The sequence below is a fragment of the Schistocerca serialis genome, chromosome 10, assembly GCF_023864345.2.
Source record: "Schistocerca serialis cubense isolate TAMUIC-IGC-003099 chromosome 10, iqSchSeri2.2, whole genome shotgun sequence".
In the NCBI taxonomy this organism is placed as follows: Eukaryota; Metazoa; Arthropoda; class Insecta; order Orthoptera; family Acrididae; genus Schistocerca; species Schistocerca serialis.
The window spans coordinates 136,489,391-136,505,590 of NC_064647.1; the positions used below are offsets into that span (position 1 = coordinate 136,489,391).

The 16,200-nt window shown below is 45.7% G+C and overlaps 1 protein-coding gene across 1 annotated transcript in view; it reads right to left on the minus strand.

Annotated features, from left to right (window-relative positions):
* Positions 1–10,873, minus strand: part of LOC126424613 (basic proline-rich protein-like) — a 147,872-nt gene extending 136,999 nt beyond the window's left edge. Inside the window, exon 1 of the mRNA XM_050087351.1 lies at positions 10,796–10,873. The gene's annotated coding sequence lies outside the window, so the exon portion shown is untranslated. The remainder of the gene's footprint in view (positions 1–10,795) is intronic.
* Between the last annotated feature and the right edge of the window lie 5,327 nt (positions 10,874–16,200).

Here is a 16,200-nt window from a genome sequence, read left to right on the forward strand (position 1 = left end):
TGTGACGTATACGCCTACAACCGAAGCTACGGAATACAGAAAGATAGGAGAGGTGGAACTTTAATAGTGGCAAGTATTATTCACAGCTCGTACAAAATAGATATGTGTTTCAAAGATTTACTGACCTTCAAAGTAGCCGCCAGTATTGTGTATAACCCGCTGCCAGCGATGTGGAAGTCGTAGGAAACTCTTAGCAGTGCCAGTTGTATTGACAGTTCGAGCGGCGCCGTCTACTGGTCGACGAATTTGTAGCAGTTCTGAAGCGAACGCCGTGAAATGTTTCCTTCAGTTTAGAAATCGAGTTGAACTCACGAGGGCTTACGTCAGGGAAGAGCAGTAGGTGGTATAGCACTTAGCAGCCAAATCAGTAACAGCTTGCACTGAGAATTGTCCTGCAAAATGATGGTCAGGTCCTGCAGAAAGTGTCATGACTTCTAAGCTGGTCGTAGGTTGTGTTCCAAAAATGAACACCATAGAGACACAAGTGATGACACTTTCTGCAGGACCTGACCATCATTTTGCAGGACAATGCTCAACCACGTACAGTGCAGGCTGTTACTGATTTGTTTGACTGATTTGGCTGCTAAGTGCTATACCACCTACTGCTCTTCCCTGACCTAAGCACTCGTGAGTTCAACTCGATTTATAAACTGAAGGAAACACTCACGGCATTCGCTTTAGAACTGTTACAAATTCGTCTTGGCAATAGACCGCGCCGCTCGAACTGTCAACACAACTGCCACTGCTAAGACTATCCTACGACTTCCACATCGCTGGCAACGGGTTATACACAATGCTGGTGACTACTTTGAAGGTCAGTAAAACTTTGAAACACGTATCTATTTTGTAGGAGCTGTAAATAAATACACTCCTGGAAATGGAAAAAAGAACACATTGACACCGGTGTGTCAGACCCACCATACTTGCTCCGGACACTGCGAGAGGGCTGTACAAGCAATGATCACACGCACGGCACAGCGGACACACCAGGAACCGCGGTGTTGGCCGTCGAATGGCGCTAGCTGCGCAGCATTTGTGCACCGCCGCCGTCAGTGTCAGCCAGTTTGCCGTGGCATACGGAGCTCCATCGCAGTCTTTAACACTGGTAGCATGCCGCGACAGCGTGGACGTGAACCGTATGTGCAGTTGACGGACTTTGAGCGAGGGCGTATAGTGGGCATGCGGGAGGCCGGGTGGACGTACCGCCGAATTGCTCAACACGTGGGGCGTGAGGTCTCCACAGTACATCGATGTTGTCGCCAGTGGTCGGCGGAAGGTGCACGTGCCCGTCGACCTGGGACCGGACCGCAGCGACGCACGGATGCACGCCAAGACCGTAGGATCCTACGCAGTGCCGTAGGGGACCGCACCGCCACTTCCCAGCAAATTAGGGACACTGTTGCTCCTGGGGTATTGGCGAGGACCATTCGCAACCGTCTCCATGAAGCTGGGCTACGGTCCCGCACACCGTTAGGCCGTCTTCCGCTCACGCCCCAACATCGTGCAGCCCGCCTCCAGTGGTGTCGCGACAGGCGTGAATGGAGGGACGAATGGAGACGTGTCGTCTTCAGCGATGAGAGTCGCTTCTGCCTTGGTGCCAATGATGGTCGTATGCGTGTTTGGCGCCGTGCAGGTGAGCGCCACAATCAGGACTGCATACGACCGAGGCACACAGGGCCAACACCCGGCATCATGGTGTGGGGAGCGATCTCCTACACTGGCCGTACACCACTGGTGATCGTCGAGGGGACACTGAATAGTGCACGGTACATCCAAACCGTCATCGAACCCATCGTTCTACCATTCCTAGACCGGCAAGGGAACTTGCTGTTCCAACAGGACAATGCACGTCCGCATGTATCCCGTGCCACCCAACGTGCTCTAGAAGGTGTAAGTCAACTACCCTGGCCAGCAAGATCTCCGGACCTGTCCCCCATTGAGCATGTTTGGGACTGGATGAAGCGTCGTCTCACGCGGTCTGCACGTCCAGCACGAACGCTGGTCAAACTGAGGCGCCAGGTGGAAATGGCATGGCAAGCCGTTCCACAGGACTACATCCAGCATCTCTACGATCGTCTCCATGGGAGAATAGCAGCCTGCATTGCTGCGAAAGGTGGATATACACTGTACTAGTGCCGACATTGTGCATGCTCTGTTGCCTGTGTCTATGTGCCTGTGTCTATGTGCCTGTGGTTCTGTCAGTGTGATCATGTGATGTATCTGACCTCAGGAGTGTGTCAATAAAGTTTCCCCTTCCTGGGACAATGAATTCACGGTGTTCTTATTTCAATTTCCAGGAGTGTAGTTCCCATTACTGAAGTTCCAACCCTCGTAATAGAGATAAGTATAACGTGCATTTTCGGAATGTATGTTTATTCTGGTAAGGTACGGTACGCCTGAAGTCTTTTACTGGCAAGGGTGGATAATACACCTACTGTTATTTGTGCGTTAAATCTTAATGTTTATGTGCCAGGCCACGCATACATCTGTCCATACTATTTAATCTGACTGCAAAGGAAGTTATTTAAAGATTATCTGAAACGCAAACAACATTGGCATTCCAACGTCCTTTTGAGATACCTTCCTCGTCAGAAAAGCTAAGCTGCAACGCATGGAACGAAATCGTGTTCTCTGATACCGTAAGATGAGTCGAGTTGCGAAGGAGTGTGTCGATTATTTCTTCGGGTAAATTTGTAGGCAAATGACGTGCTGAAGTAAGAGAGATCTATACTCATTCCTCTTGTCTTATCACTCATCACTTACTACTTCCTCTGTTGTATTATGACACCAACCGTTACCATACAACTTTTATTACCCATTCTATCACATGATTTCACTATGTTACACTTTGTGCTCTCTGAATCTTTCGCAGAAGCAAGCTTCAATGAAAGCTTCTCGGTTTAAATGCCGCGTAATTTGAAATAAAACACTCGGGCTTTCGACAACTGTATCCTCCATCGTCATTAGGAGTTCAGATCACTGCTGACGATGACGGAGACAGCTGTCGAAAGCTCGAGTATTTTATTCCAAATGAGACGGCTTGTAAACCGAGAAGATTTTATGTTGCACTTTGTCAGAAATAAACTTGTTCGACTGCTTTTATATTCAGTATTCATCACTATCTTCTCCCGTCAGTGACTTAAGACTTAATTATTTTGCAATTCGTTTACATAAGGCAACCTCAAATGCCGCCGTTCGCTCACCAAGTCCAGTCCCAATTTCCTCTGGTCCACAACTATCTTCAGCCTTCCTGCATCGCGTCACTCGTCAGGGCCTTATCTGCTCGGCTGACGCCAATGGGTGGCGTCCTTACGTCATCTGTGACGATTTACACTTATTACAACACATGTCTACTCACGAGCGAAATACTCCCTTAACACGAGTATTTTCGTTTCCTGAGTTGTTCTTCCTTCTAACCAAACTGCCCTATACTGTGGGCTTGGAGTTCACGGTTCATTGACATGGTGATTCACATGCAAAAAATTTTAACTGTTTATCACTGAATGAACTGGAAGGTGACATCGGGGAATTCCGCAGATACGGTCACCTTACAGCACCAGAACATCACAGAACCGCATCTGACCGCAACTACGGTTCCGTCGGTTCATTCGACGCATTGTACCACTTGGAAAGGGGTAAAATCGCGAATCATAAACTGGTGTCCTGTTTCTGTGTGGTTTGGTCGACTGAAAAACGTGCTGCTTCATGCGCTGCTCTGAGAAACGGTCTTTTGTGAGATATCGGACTAAATGTCCACTGAACGCAGTTCCCTTCGTACTCTTTGTTCGGTAACTGAATCAGATGGACCTCTATTCATTACAAGCACTTGTTCCTGTCGGGTTTGAAAACCGGTTGTCACTGACTAGGCATGACAGTCGTGTCCGATTCCTGTCGGTTATCATCTTTCAACAAACTCTGTTCTCAAGCCATGTTTCGTAACTCCGAGTGGTACACAATTCCTCGAAAACACGCTGGACAGTTTGAGGTGATACACCTTCAAATCGCGCAGCTTCGATCACGGTGTGGTTCGATCATGATAGCTGCTTCCTGCCATTATGACGTATTTCAGTGTCGGTTCATGTTTCGGACTGGACTCGCATTCGGGAAGACGACGGTTCAATCCCGCGTCCGGCCATCCTGATTTAGGTTTTCCGTGATTTCCCTAAATCGCTCCAGGCAAATGCCGGAATGGTCCCTTGAGAGGGCACGGCCGACTTCCTTCCCTAATCCGATGAGACCGATGACCTCGTTGTCTGGTCCCCTTCGCCGAACAGCCCAGCCCTCCATGTTTCGGCGCCGACTCCATACAAACGACTCGCACGTATCCACCACTTCCTTGACTGAACCCTTCATTAGGCGCCTTTTTAGTAGCATCAAATAATTTTGTGTGTTTGAAATTGTTCAAGTGTGTCAGCAAAAATGATGAAAAAAGCAATGCATCTTAAATTAGGAAAAAACATTTTTATTTACACTTTGCATTTACGCAAAACTGTGTCACGTCATATTCAGTCATGCGCTACACTTTGCAATTACGCAAAGCCTGTGACATTTAAACCCTTAATAATCATTCTAAACACCAAACGAACAACTTTCAAGACAGTATTAACGGTACCATCGAAAGTGTATGAATGGCATGTGGCAAACATGACAAAGGCGCACGCTTTGCATTCTTGTGCCCATCTGAAAGGCGGTTTCCAGTGCTAAACTTCAAGGACAACGACGGAAAGAGAACTGAAACTCTGCTTTGTACATTTTCAGCGAAGCGAAGCGTTCAGTCTGCAGTGTACGATCACTTGATTGTCTGGTGTCAGCCCTGCGCTACCCCCCAGGGCTTCAAAGCGACCTGCGTGCCCTTTTAAGGGGCTCACTAGTATGTTGGTGCTACAGAAGAATGCTGCCGCGCAGGATTAGCCGAGCGGTCTAGGGCGCTGTAGTCATGAACTGTGCGGCTGATCCCGGCGGAGGTTCGAGTACTCCCTCGGGCATGGGTGTGTGTGTTTGTCCTTAGGATAATTTAGGTTAAGTAGTGTGTAAGCTTAGGGACTGATGACCTTAGCCGTTAAGTCCCATAAGATTTCGCACACATTTTTTTGAAGAATGCTGAAGATTAGATGGGTAGATCACATAACTAATGAGAAGTTATTGAATAGAATTGGGGAGAAGAGGAGTTTGTGGCACAACTTGACAAGAAGAAGGGACCGGCTGGTAGGACATGTTCTGAGGCATCAAGGGATCACAAATTTAGCATTGGAGAGCAGCGTGGAGGGTAAAAATCGTAGAGGGACACCAAGAGATGAATACACTACGCAGATTCAGAAGGATGTAGGCTGCAGTAAGTACTGGGAGATGAAGCTTACACAGGATAGAGTAGCATGGAGGGCTGCATCAAACCAGTCTCAGGACTGACGACCACAACAACAACAGTATGTTGACCAGTAAGCGTATCTACAAAAAATCAACAGATCGCGCACGATCGGAGTCCTCTCCTTATTAACCTTACTTGCTCTAACAATCCATTACTATTCTACAACAGCACTCAATAATTAATGCACATATTTTCTTTCTAAAAGCAGCTTGGTTTTATTCCAATACACCACATTATTCCCCTCTCTTTTCGATACAAAAACCCTATTTTTCAAGACAATCTCAGCTCAATGCGACAGCGTTACTCCACCTCGACATTTGTTTCAGTGCGAATGCACTAATATCGCCCCAACTTCTACGGGAATCAGCATTTGCGAGTAGAGATTTTAATGGAGGAGGGACGCTGCATTGCGGAGAGCTGGAAATGTGAGTCGGTAAGCGACCGTATCCGGATGGCCGAAGACGTCAAGGCTACCGCTCATGACAGGTGGCAAATCCGCGTTCGATTCCCGGTCAGCCACAAATTTTCAATTTTCGCCACTGCGTTACCGCAATATCCTGTGCTGCTGGTCGTAACGACTTCCCACCCATCCTTTCCCTTTCCTTCCCCTGCATAAATTTCATGTTTACATTCGTCACTTGCTACCCATCTTTGCCACACTCACGTTGATACAAGCACCTCTAGAAGGCATGATACGAGGGTTGTCCAGAAAGTAAGTACCGATCGGTCGCCAAATGGAAACCACAGTGAAAATCAGAAACATTTTATTTGCAAGATTTAGCTACACTTTCCAGATACTTCTCTCCATAGTCCCCACTCCGACTTAGACTTTTGTCGGAGCGTTATACCAAATTTCCAACACCGTCCTCATAGAATACAGCCGCCTGTGCTTTCCGATAATTCTCTATGCAGGTCTATAGCGTGTAGCCTGCGCCCAAGTGTTGCCTTCGTATCCAGCGTTTCATGTGAACAGAGACGATACTCAGGACGAGCCAATTAGGGCCGTGTTGTGGGTGATCGAACACTTCCCATCGAAAAGGCCGCAGGAGCGTCTTCACTGCCCCTGCAGAGTGCGGCTGAGAATTCCCGTGAAGAAGGAAGTGCGTGGCAGTTGTGTTAGGCGGGCTGCATTCATTAAGGCGAAGCCTCTCAGCAGGCCCTCCTACTTGGCGGGAGACATTGTTGTTGTAGGCACCTTTACTCGCTCACAGTGCGCTCACAACTGAAAAGAGCGTCTTGATGCGATCGACGGTCATACACTACAGGATATTGAAATTGTTACACCAAGAAGAAAAGCAGATGACAAACGGGTGTTCATTGGAAAAATATATTATACTATAACTGACATGTGATTACATTTTCACCCAATTTGGGTGCATAGATTCTGGGAAATCAATACCCAGAACAACCATCTCTGGCCGTAATAACGGCCTTGATACGCCTGGGCCTTGAGTCAAACAGAGCTTGGATAGCGTATACAGGTACAGCTGCCCATGCAGCTTCAACACGATATCACAGTTCATCAAGAGTAATGGCGTATTGTGACGAGCCAGTTGCTCGGTCACCCTTGACCAGACGTTTTCAATTGGTGATAGATCTGGAGAATGTGCCCTTATGTATCCAGAATGGCCCGTACAGGACCTGCAACATGCGGTCGTACATTCCTGCTGAAACGTAGGGTTTTGCAGGGATCGAATAAAGCGTAGAGCCACGGGTCGTAACACATCTGAAATGTAATGTCCACTGTTCAAAGTGCCGTGAGTGCGAACAAGAGGTGACCGGGACGTGTAACCAATGGCACCCCATACCATCACGCCGGGTGATACGCCAGTATGGCGATGACGAATACACGCTTCCAATGTGCGTTCACCGCGATATCAGCAAACACGGATGGGACCATCCTGATGCTGTAAACACAACCTGGATTCATCCGAAAAAATGACGTTTTGCCATTCGTGCACACAGGTTCGTCGTTGAGTACACCATCGCAGGCGCTCCTGTCTGTGATGCAGCGTCAAGGGCAACCGCAGCCACGGTCTCCGAGCTGATAGTCCATGCTGCTGCAAACGTCGTCGAACTGTTAGTGCAGATGGTTGTTGTCTTGTAAACGTCCCCATCTGTTGACTCAGGGATCGAGACGTGGCTGCACAATCCGTTACAGCTATGCGGATATGATGCCTGTCATCTCGAATGCTAAAGTGCGCGTCATTTATGACGACGGCCGAGCTTAGGTTCGTTCTGCGCATCTGACGTCACAAGACACAGTCAGCCAATGAACAGAGAACAACGTTGGCAGTGCTCGACTGCATTGCAGACCACGGACGAGTGTCTTCAGTTTGAGAAACGTTCAGTCATAAATAAAGCAATTGAACAAAAGCAATGTCTTGATAGCAGACTTTCTTTTATAGAAAGTTTGGAAAAAGCATTCTTTATACCAATTGCTTCATGTTCTATTAACTAATTAAACCAAACAAGCAATAAGCCTCCTAATTCAGGCGATAGCAGGGAAAGGTGTTTGTATCATTCTCACTAACCGCTTTTTCGCAATAAAGAACAGCGGTAATTGTTTATTTCCTATTGTACTTCGACGAAACTGGAGTAATTCATAATCATACCAACAGTGTTTGTCGGTATTTTGCGTGACATTTTAAAGTCCTTCGGGGAATATATTCACAGACGAGCTGCAATAGCGTAATGGTTAAAGTGTATGGCTGCTAAGTGAAAGGTTCTGAGTTCAAACCTTCATTGGTGTTTAATATTTTCTTTATTTTAAAAACAATATCGAAGTGTCTCACTTCATGAATTTTATTCGTTTGAATGTAATTTTTTGAAATTTCTAGTGGCAACTAAAATCGACCATACGGAAAGTATATGCTATGGACTTTTACGTCTGCAAACTCTTCAAAATTTCGTGCAATGGTTTACTACATCTAATGCTGCACAATAACTGCGTTGGACATCGAAACAAAATTAAGTCATTTATGGGGGGAAGGTATCAGTCAAGAAGATGTGTAAAAATCAAATTTTTGGGCCAAACAGTTTTTGTGAAATCGAAAGATAAAGTGTGTCAAAGCAGTCGAAACACCATGTGTCTGCACAGGCGAGCAGTGCAACGATGACAAAATCGCGCACATCACGGAATGCGGGGAGCACGTCTCTGTAGCAGCGAAAGGGTTAATGCGGCCATTGTGGCTTTACTTCATAAACTGCGCGATCCCCCCTAACTATACTATGGCGCTGGTTCTCTTGACGCGTACAACTGGCAACGCAGCTATCTCCCGCATCTGGGCGGGCATGCGCGAACCGCCAAGATAAAAGAATTGAACTATAGTGATACGAGGCCATTGGGATCCAGCACGGCGTTCCGTATTACCCTCCTGAACCCACCGATTCCATATTCTGCTAACAGTCATTGGATCTCGACCAACGCGAGCAGCAATATCGCGATACGATAAACGGCTATCGCGATAGGCTACAATCTGACCTTTATCAAAGTCGGAAACGTGATGGTACGCATTTCTCCTCCTTACACGAGGCATCACAACAACGTTTCACCAGGCAACGCCGGTCAACTGCTGTTTGTGTATGAGAAATCGGTTGGAAACTTTCCTCACGTCAGCACGTTGTAGGTGTCGCCACCGGCGCCAACCTTGTTTGAGTGCTCTGAAAAGCTGATCATTTGCATATCACAGCATCTTCTTCCCGTCAGTTAAATTTCGCGTCTGTAGTACGTCATCTTCGTGGTGTAGCAATTTTAATGGCCAGTAGTGTACTAGAAACACTACTCAACACATTTTTGCAAAGCTTCATTGGGTTATCACTGTGGTGTCCATTTCGCGACCGATCAGAATTTACTTTCTGGACAACCCTCGTACATTGAAAGAAGCCATTCTCATTGGGTGACACACTCGTATCTATTTAAGAACATTTTGTAATGCATGTGTTTTATGTGTATTCATAAAATACTGACTTGTTTTTTTATGACTTTATAACAACACACGTTTACAAACGGTTCTCTGCAACAGCTGTTGTTGACTTATGCAGGAGGCATTGGGCGTAGCTTTCGCTACAGGACCAGGAGCGACTGAGCTCCAGTAAGCAGGTTCCATGCGTTTTCAGAGCGGCCTGCTCCACGTCACCAATTCCTGTTGTCGCCAAGCGCATACCAGCAACTGACTTTACGTTATTTTGCTTATGTGACTGTATTAATTCCTCAACCACTAACGATATGTAATACTCTCGTTTACATAAAAAAAGTCTCATGAAGCTCTTATAAAAGGAGGAGAACGATCACCAAACGAATTATATACAACATACTTACTTACCATCAAGACTGTTTTGTTGAAATACTTTCAATGTAATTTTGCCGATTGCTCTTTAACTTACTTCGAATATTATAAGCAGAGCTCTCTGTTATGTACACTCGAAGACAAATAAATGACGCATCACGAAGGAATTGTCCGAATGGGCGGGAAATCAGTAGATTCAATGTACATGTACTGACAAATAAATGATTACAGTTACAGAAAAACTGGATGATTGATTCAAGAGAAAGAGCTTCTCAAAGTGAGCAAGGTAATAATGTGTTGGTCCCTACAAACAGCTATTCGGCTTGGCGTTGACTGGCAGAGTTGTTCCGAGTCCTCGTGAGTGTGGTCGTGCCAAATTCTGTCCAGTTGGCGGGCTGGAGCGTCGAAATCCCGAGCTCGTAGGAGAGCCCAGTCCGTACAGCTCCGAACGTTCTCAACTGGGGAGAGACCCAGCGACCTTGCGGGCGACGATAGGGTCTGGCAAGCGCTAAGAAACTCTTGCTGTATGCGGACGGCCGTTATCTTGCTGAAATGTAAGCCCAGGATGGCCTGCCGTTAAGGGCAACAAAACGGAGCAGAGAGCATCTTGACATACTGCTGCGAGAATTTCGACTTGTTTTCGTGTTGGCCAAACCCTACCTCAGCCAGGATCGTCGCTGGATCTCTTCCCAACTGGCAATGTTTGGACCATTATGGGCAAAAATCTACAAACACCTCAGGATATAACGCACCAACTGGACGAAATCTGGCTCGATATCCCTCAGGACGACAACGAACAACTCTATTAATCAACGCCAAGTTGAGTAGCTGCTTCCGTAAGGGTCGGAGGTGCACCAGCGCCTTATTGACTAGCTTTTGTCAAGCGCTCTCTCTCTCTCTCTCTCTCTCTCTCTCTCTCTCTCTCTCTCTCTCTCTCTCTCTCTCTGCAATAAATCGCCAATTTTTTTCTGTAACTGTAATCATTTACTTGTCTGTCCATTGCATCCTACCTACCGATTACCGTCCCATTGGGATAATTCCTTCGTGGCGCATATTTTTTTTGTCTTAGAGGGTACACCGTCTTGTTTTAAACTTCTTCTCACATCAATTACCAAATTAATCTGTCTTAAAATGTACTGACCTGTTGGAAGTGGAGGAGGCGGCGGTTGCGGCGGCGGCGGATGGCGGCGGCGGCGTGGGCGTCGGGGGCAGCGCCGCGTGCTGCTGCGGGGGCGGCGCCTTGCTGGAGGCGGCGGCGGCTGCGGCTGCGGCGGCGGCGAGCGCCGCGGGGCCCGGGGGCGGAGCGTGGTGCGCCGCGGAGATGAGCGGCCCTGCCGGCTGGTAGTAGCCTGCAACAGGGGCGGGCGCCCGCGCGGCTCAGTCCAAGGTCCAACTTTACTCTCACCATATCTACAGCAAACTATTAGCACAATAAGGAAGCCGTCCTCTCGGAAAACGATGTAAGCATCACACAAGTGTCCTGTTTTCTGTAAATTGGAAGAGCATTAAAGAATTAATACTGCAGAGATGGGCGGCCATGCAAACTGGTAATACAGTATAAACCCACACGGTTCAATCCTGGATCCAATTTCATTCTACTTGTGTACAACTAATGTAGTAAAGCAAGAAGGAAACAGTCACCTCTACAACTGATGCAAGTATTATAGCTGATTCTAGTGTTCTTTAAAATTTATTGATTGGCGACTCCATGGCGTGTTGTGTGCACCACGACCAAACAGTGGATAGAATTGGAAGGAAAATCAGCATTGGCCGTATTTTGTTGTTTTATTATCAGCAAAATCGATTTTCGGTCACTTAGTGACCATCCTCAGTGCTGTAATATACAATTAAAATTGGTAGACACTGGTATCATGCTATAACCACAAGCTTAGAGCGATCGCACTAAGCTTGTGGTTATAGCTTGATACCAGTGCCTACCAATTTTAATTGTATATTACAGCACTGAGGATGCGATCGCTCTAAGCTTGTGGTTATAGCTTGATACCGGTGCCTACCAATTTTAATTGTATATTACAGCACTGAGGATGGTCACTAAGTGACCGAAAATCGATTTTGCTGATAATAAAACAACAAAATACGGCGAATGCTGATTTTCCTTCCAGTTCTTTAAAATAGAACTTCATTTTAAGTGTGGAAACACACGGGACTGAATTTTCAAACAGCGGCGCACTAGATATCTTTCGGCAATGCACCGCCCACTACATCTAATGGAGTGATTCGAGATAAACGGTTTTTTTACTAAATTTCAATTTGTTGTAGACATGTAAGTTTTACAACAGTTTCATTTTGGCACAGAATCACAAAACTCAAAAAGCCTAACTTCAAATGGAGGTGAGACAGCATGCAGTGTTTTTTGAACTATTAATTGTTTATTGCCACTCTTCAAATCTCTCGCACACACCGATACACAAACGCCATGTCACGTGACGGTTAGTGAGTAAAAATTCCGTCTCGAAATCTGACAGAAAATCCAAACAGATTCTGGTTGTATGTAAAGCACACCAGCAGCAAGGCACAATCAATACTTCAAATGCGCGATGCTAATGATAATATTACCGATAACAGCACCACTAAAATGGAGTTATTAAACATGGGTTTCCTAAATTCCTTTCCGAAGGAGACGAAGTAAATATTCCAGGATTCGAATGAAGAACAAATGCCAAAGTGATGGACTAGGAGGTTCTAAGAACCCTCTTCCAGGCACTTAAGTGTAAGTTGTACAGTAGTCATGTAGATGAACTCTTTCTTGTGACTTCAATTCTTTAACTTTAATACACAAGTAACACATGTGACACAGGAAGTATGGCTAATGACAATCGGGAAACTACTGCGTCAAACAGCAATTTGTAGGTCCATGTCACAATCAACATTCTCAGTGTTAAACTTTCAGTAGTCATTACTGTGTACAGTAATTCGTCGTCAAATGCGTAGTTTAAAGGATCACAGGTCTTGCGGCTTACTTAAGCTCAATACGTCATATTTATTTTAGATAACTGCCAACTGCTAGTCCCTGCGTGAATCATCAATACTCCGGAGGTCTCCATGCACTTGTGGCGTTTGCTATTTCGCTATATACGACTGCATCATCCGCTACCAGCCTCAGGGAAATTCCGACTTTATACACCTCGTATGTACAGCGTGTCCGGGCTAGAGCTGTACAAAACGATGTTTATTTCAGTACCTATTAAGGTTTATAACTATTTGTCCAACACTGTACACAGGACATGAAACATTTTTGTACACGTTGGTAAAGTTCAACATGGGCACCGTTTGTAGCTCGACAGAGATCGAAACTATTGTCCACTTCTCGCCACATATTCCTAAGCAAGACAGGTGTTATGGTTTCTAAGAACTTTGAGCATTGCAGCGCGTCAGCAATCTTAAGTATCGAAATAATTATGAAAAATCCGTCTCGACTGCACCAACTACCTGGTGTTTACCTAGGTTTCAGCATGGGTAAGCACGCCTTCTTCAGAAGAAATATAAAGCAGCTTTCCTAAATAGGCATAGTCAAAGGCTAAAATCAACACCTACAGCGGCAAAACCCCATGAAAAATTTTACAAATACACGGTACATATGTACCAAGTCAATTATATACTTATCTCAACCCCAGCCAACGTACGATGGCCACAGGCTCTCCTTACGTAGGCCGGGGCGACGCAGCACATACAGGGTTGAGATAAGTATATGATTGACTTGGTACGTATGTACCGTGTATTTGTAAAAAATTTTCATGGGGTCTTGCCGCTGTAGGTGTTGATTTTAGCCTTTTACTATGCCTATTTAGGCAAGCTGTTGTATATTTGTTCTGAAGAAGGCGTTGTAACCCACGCTGAAACCTAGGTAAACACCAGGTAGTTTGTGCAACCGAGGCGGATTTTTCATAGTAGCGTACATCAGTTTTCTCAAATGTACCAGATCTCGAACCCTTGCTGTGTAAACAGTGTCCTTAATAAACCTCCATGGACTGAAAGCCGGCGGAATCAGATCGGGAGACCGAGGGGGCAGGCAATGACAACCCCCCCCCCCACCCCCCTTGGAGAGATGTGGCAACATCACCATGATAGGGCGGGGGGGGGGGCGGAGGAGGGTGCACCATACTCCTGGAAAATGACGTCGGGAGGCACCTGTGGAACTGCATACCTCGCCAACATGTCGAGATAGCTGTGCCCTGCCACTGGTGCGCATGCGCCAAGTGACTCAAAACTGTTCGTCAAATGATGAGGATCACATCTTGGAGAGTGTCTCTATCGATTGCGTGTTTATACAACACAAAATGTCAAGTTCTTTCGTTTAAGCATTGTTTGTATATACCACTAGCCCGGAAACCCTGTATTAGATATTTTATATACCGGGTGATCAAAAAGTCAGTATAAATTTGAAAACTTAATAAACCACGGAATAATGTAGACAGAGAGGTAAAAATTGACACATGCTTGGAATGACATGGGGTTTTATTACGAGTAGAATAAAAGAAAAGACAAAGTTTACAAAATGTCCGACAGATGGCGCTGGACAGCAAAACTGCTACCGTGATGGATGAGAGGTACGCCGATATGTTACAGAATCGCATCATCCCCAGCCTGGCTGATAAACACCTGCTGGAACGTACGATGTTTGTGCAGGATGGCGCTCCACCCCATATTGCTAGCCGCGTGAAAGATCTCTCGCGCGCGTCGTTTGGTGATGATCGTGTGCTCAGCCGCCACTTTCGTCATGCTTGGCCTCCCAGGTCCCCAGACCTCAGTCCGTGCGATTATTGGCTTTGGGGTTACCTGAAGTCGCAAGTGTATCGTGATCGACCGACATCTCTAGGGATGCTGAAAGACAACATCCGACGCCAATGCCTCACCATAACTCCTGACATGCTTTACAGTGCTGTCCACAACATTATTCCTCGACTACAGCTATTGTTAAGGAATGATGGTGGACATACTGAGAATTTCCTGTAAAGAACATCATCTTTGCTTTGTCTTACTTTGTTATGCTAATTATTGCTATTCTGATCAGATGAAGCGCCATCTGTCGGACATTTTTGGAACTTTCGTATTTTTTTGGTTCTAATAAAACCCCATCTCATTCCAAGCATGTGTGTCAATTTGTACCTCTCTATCGACATTACTCCGTGATTTATTCGGTTTTCAAATTTATACTGACTTTTTGATCAAATGGTTGAAATGGCTCATGAGCACTATGGGACTTAACTTCTGAGGTCATCAGTCCTCTAGAACTTAGAACTCCTTAAACCGAACTAACCTAAGGACATCACACACATCCATGCCCGAGGCAGGATTCGAACCTACGACCGTAGCGGTCGCGCAATTCCAGACTGTAGCGCCTAGAACCGCTCGGCCACCCCCGCCGGCACTTTTTGATCACCCTCTTTAACAGTTTTTTCTGTCATCAGTTCTCTGACTGGTTTGATGTGGTCCGTCACAACCTCGTCTACTGTGCTAACCTCCTGAGACGGTACATTCCGGAACTGGTTAGGAGTAACTTTTAAGCGAGTCGTCGCCACGCGCCCGCGGTTGACACGGGCGTGTGTTTTTGACGGCTTAGGCGGCGGATAGGCCGAACCAGTGGCCGCACTATAGTCTTGCGTTGCCGTCAATAGAGGCGTCACCCTGCGAGGCGCGGTGATTGGCAGATATTCTGAGTATTAGACTGCAAGTCAGGTAGACGGTGGCTGTGACAGCGTGGTGGGGAAAACCCAGCCGTTAGCGCAAAACTTGGAGGGGTATCCGCTGTAGTTGAGTTGACTAGCCACAACATATATCAAATGAGACAAAATTTAATAAAAACTAAATCCGATGAGTTACATGGAAGCCAGTAACACGTTACAAAGACAAAGTTAAGAAGAGTTTGTGGATGAAAGCCCGCCTCGATACGAAGTGTAGTTTTTAAGTTATTTCATGCTAAATTTGTATGTATATAATGTCCTTTAAAAACTAATACCTCGGTAATGCCTCAAGCGATTATTACAAACGTACTGTCTGTGTATAGCCATCAGTGAGAGCCGCAGAACTGTCATAACAACACAATTTTATTTATTTATTTATTTATTTTATTTTTTTGTAAATGTCATCTGTTTTGGATTACAGACCGCAATGTACATTCCGCATATAAAAACTTTTTTTTTTTTGTAAATATGATACCAAATTTTGAAAGTAGCGGCAGCAATACTAAGTAGATAATATCAGGGATGAGTAAGTTTAATTAGTTTTAATTACTTATTTTTTTTGTAACATAATGACACAAAAATGCTACGCATCGGGCGAAGTGGTTGCACTGGGGACCTGTCATATTCGTGTGTGACAACAACGAATATTCTAAAATATTTTCTACACGTGGAGTTGGAATATTTTTCGCTTAGACGATCCAGTCGAAGCTTTAAAAACTTTTCCGTGGTTAATTGTGAGAGTGAGCTGCACCTGGAATTTTGTTAGTTAACAACTATGGAACTTTAACTTTACACTTGTGTTAAAGAAATTTAAATTATTTTGTGTGAATTGTCGAAAGTTTAC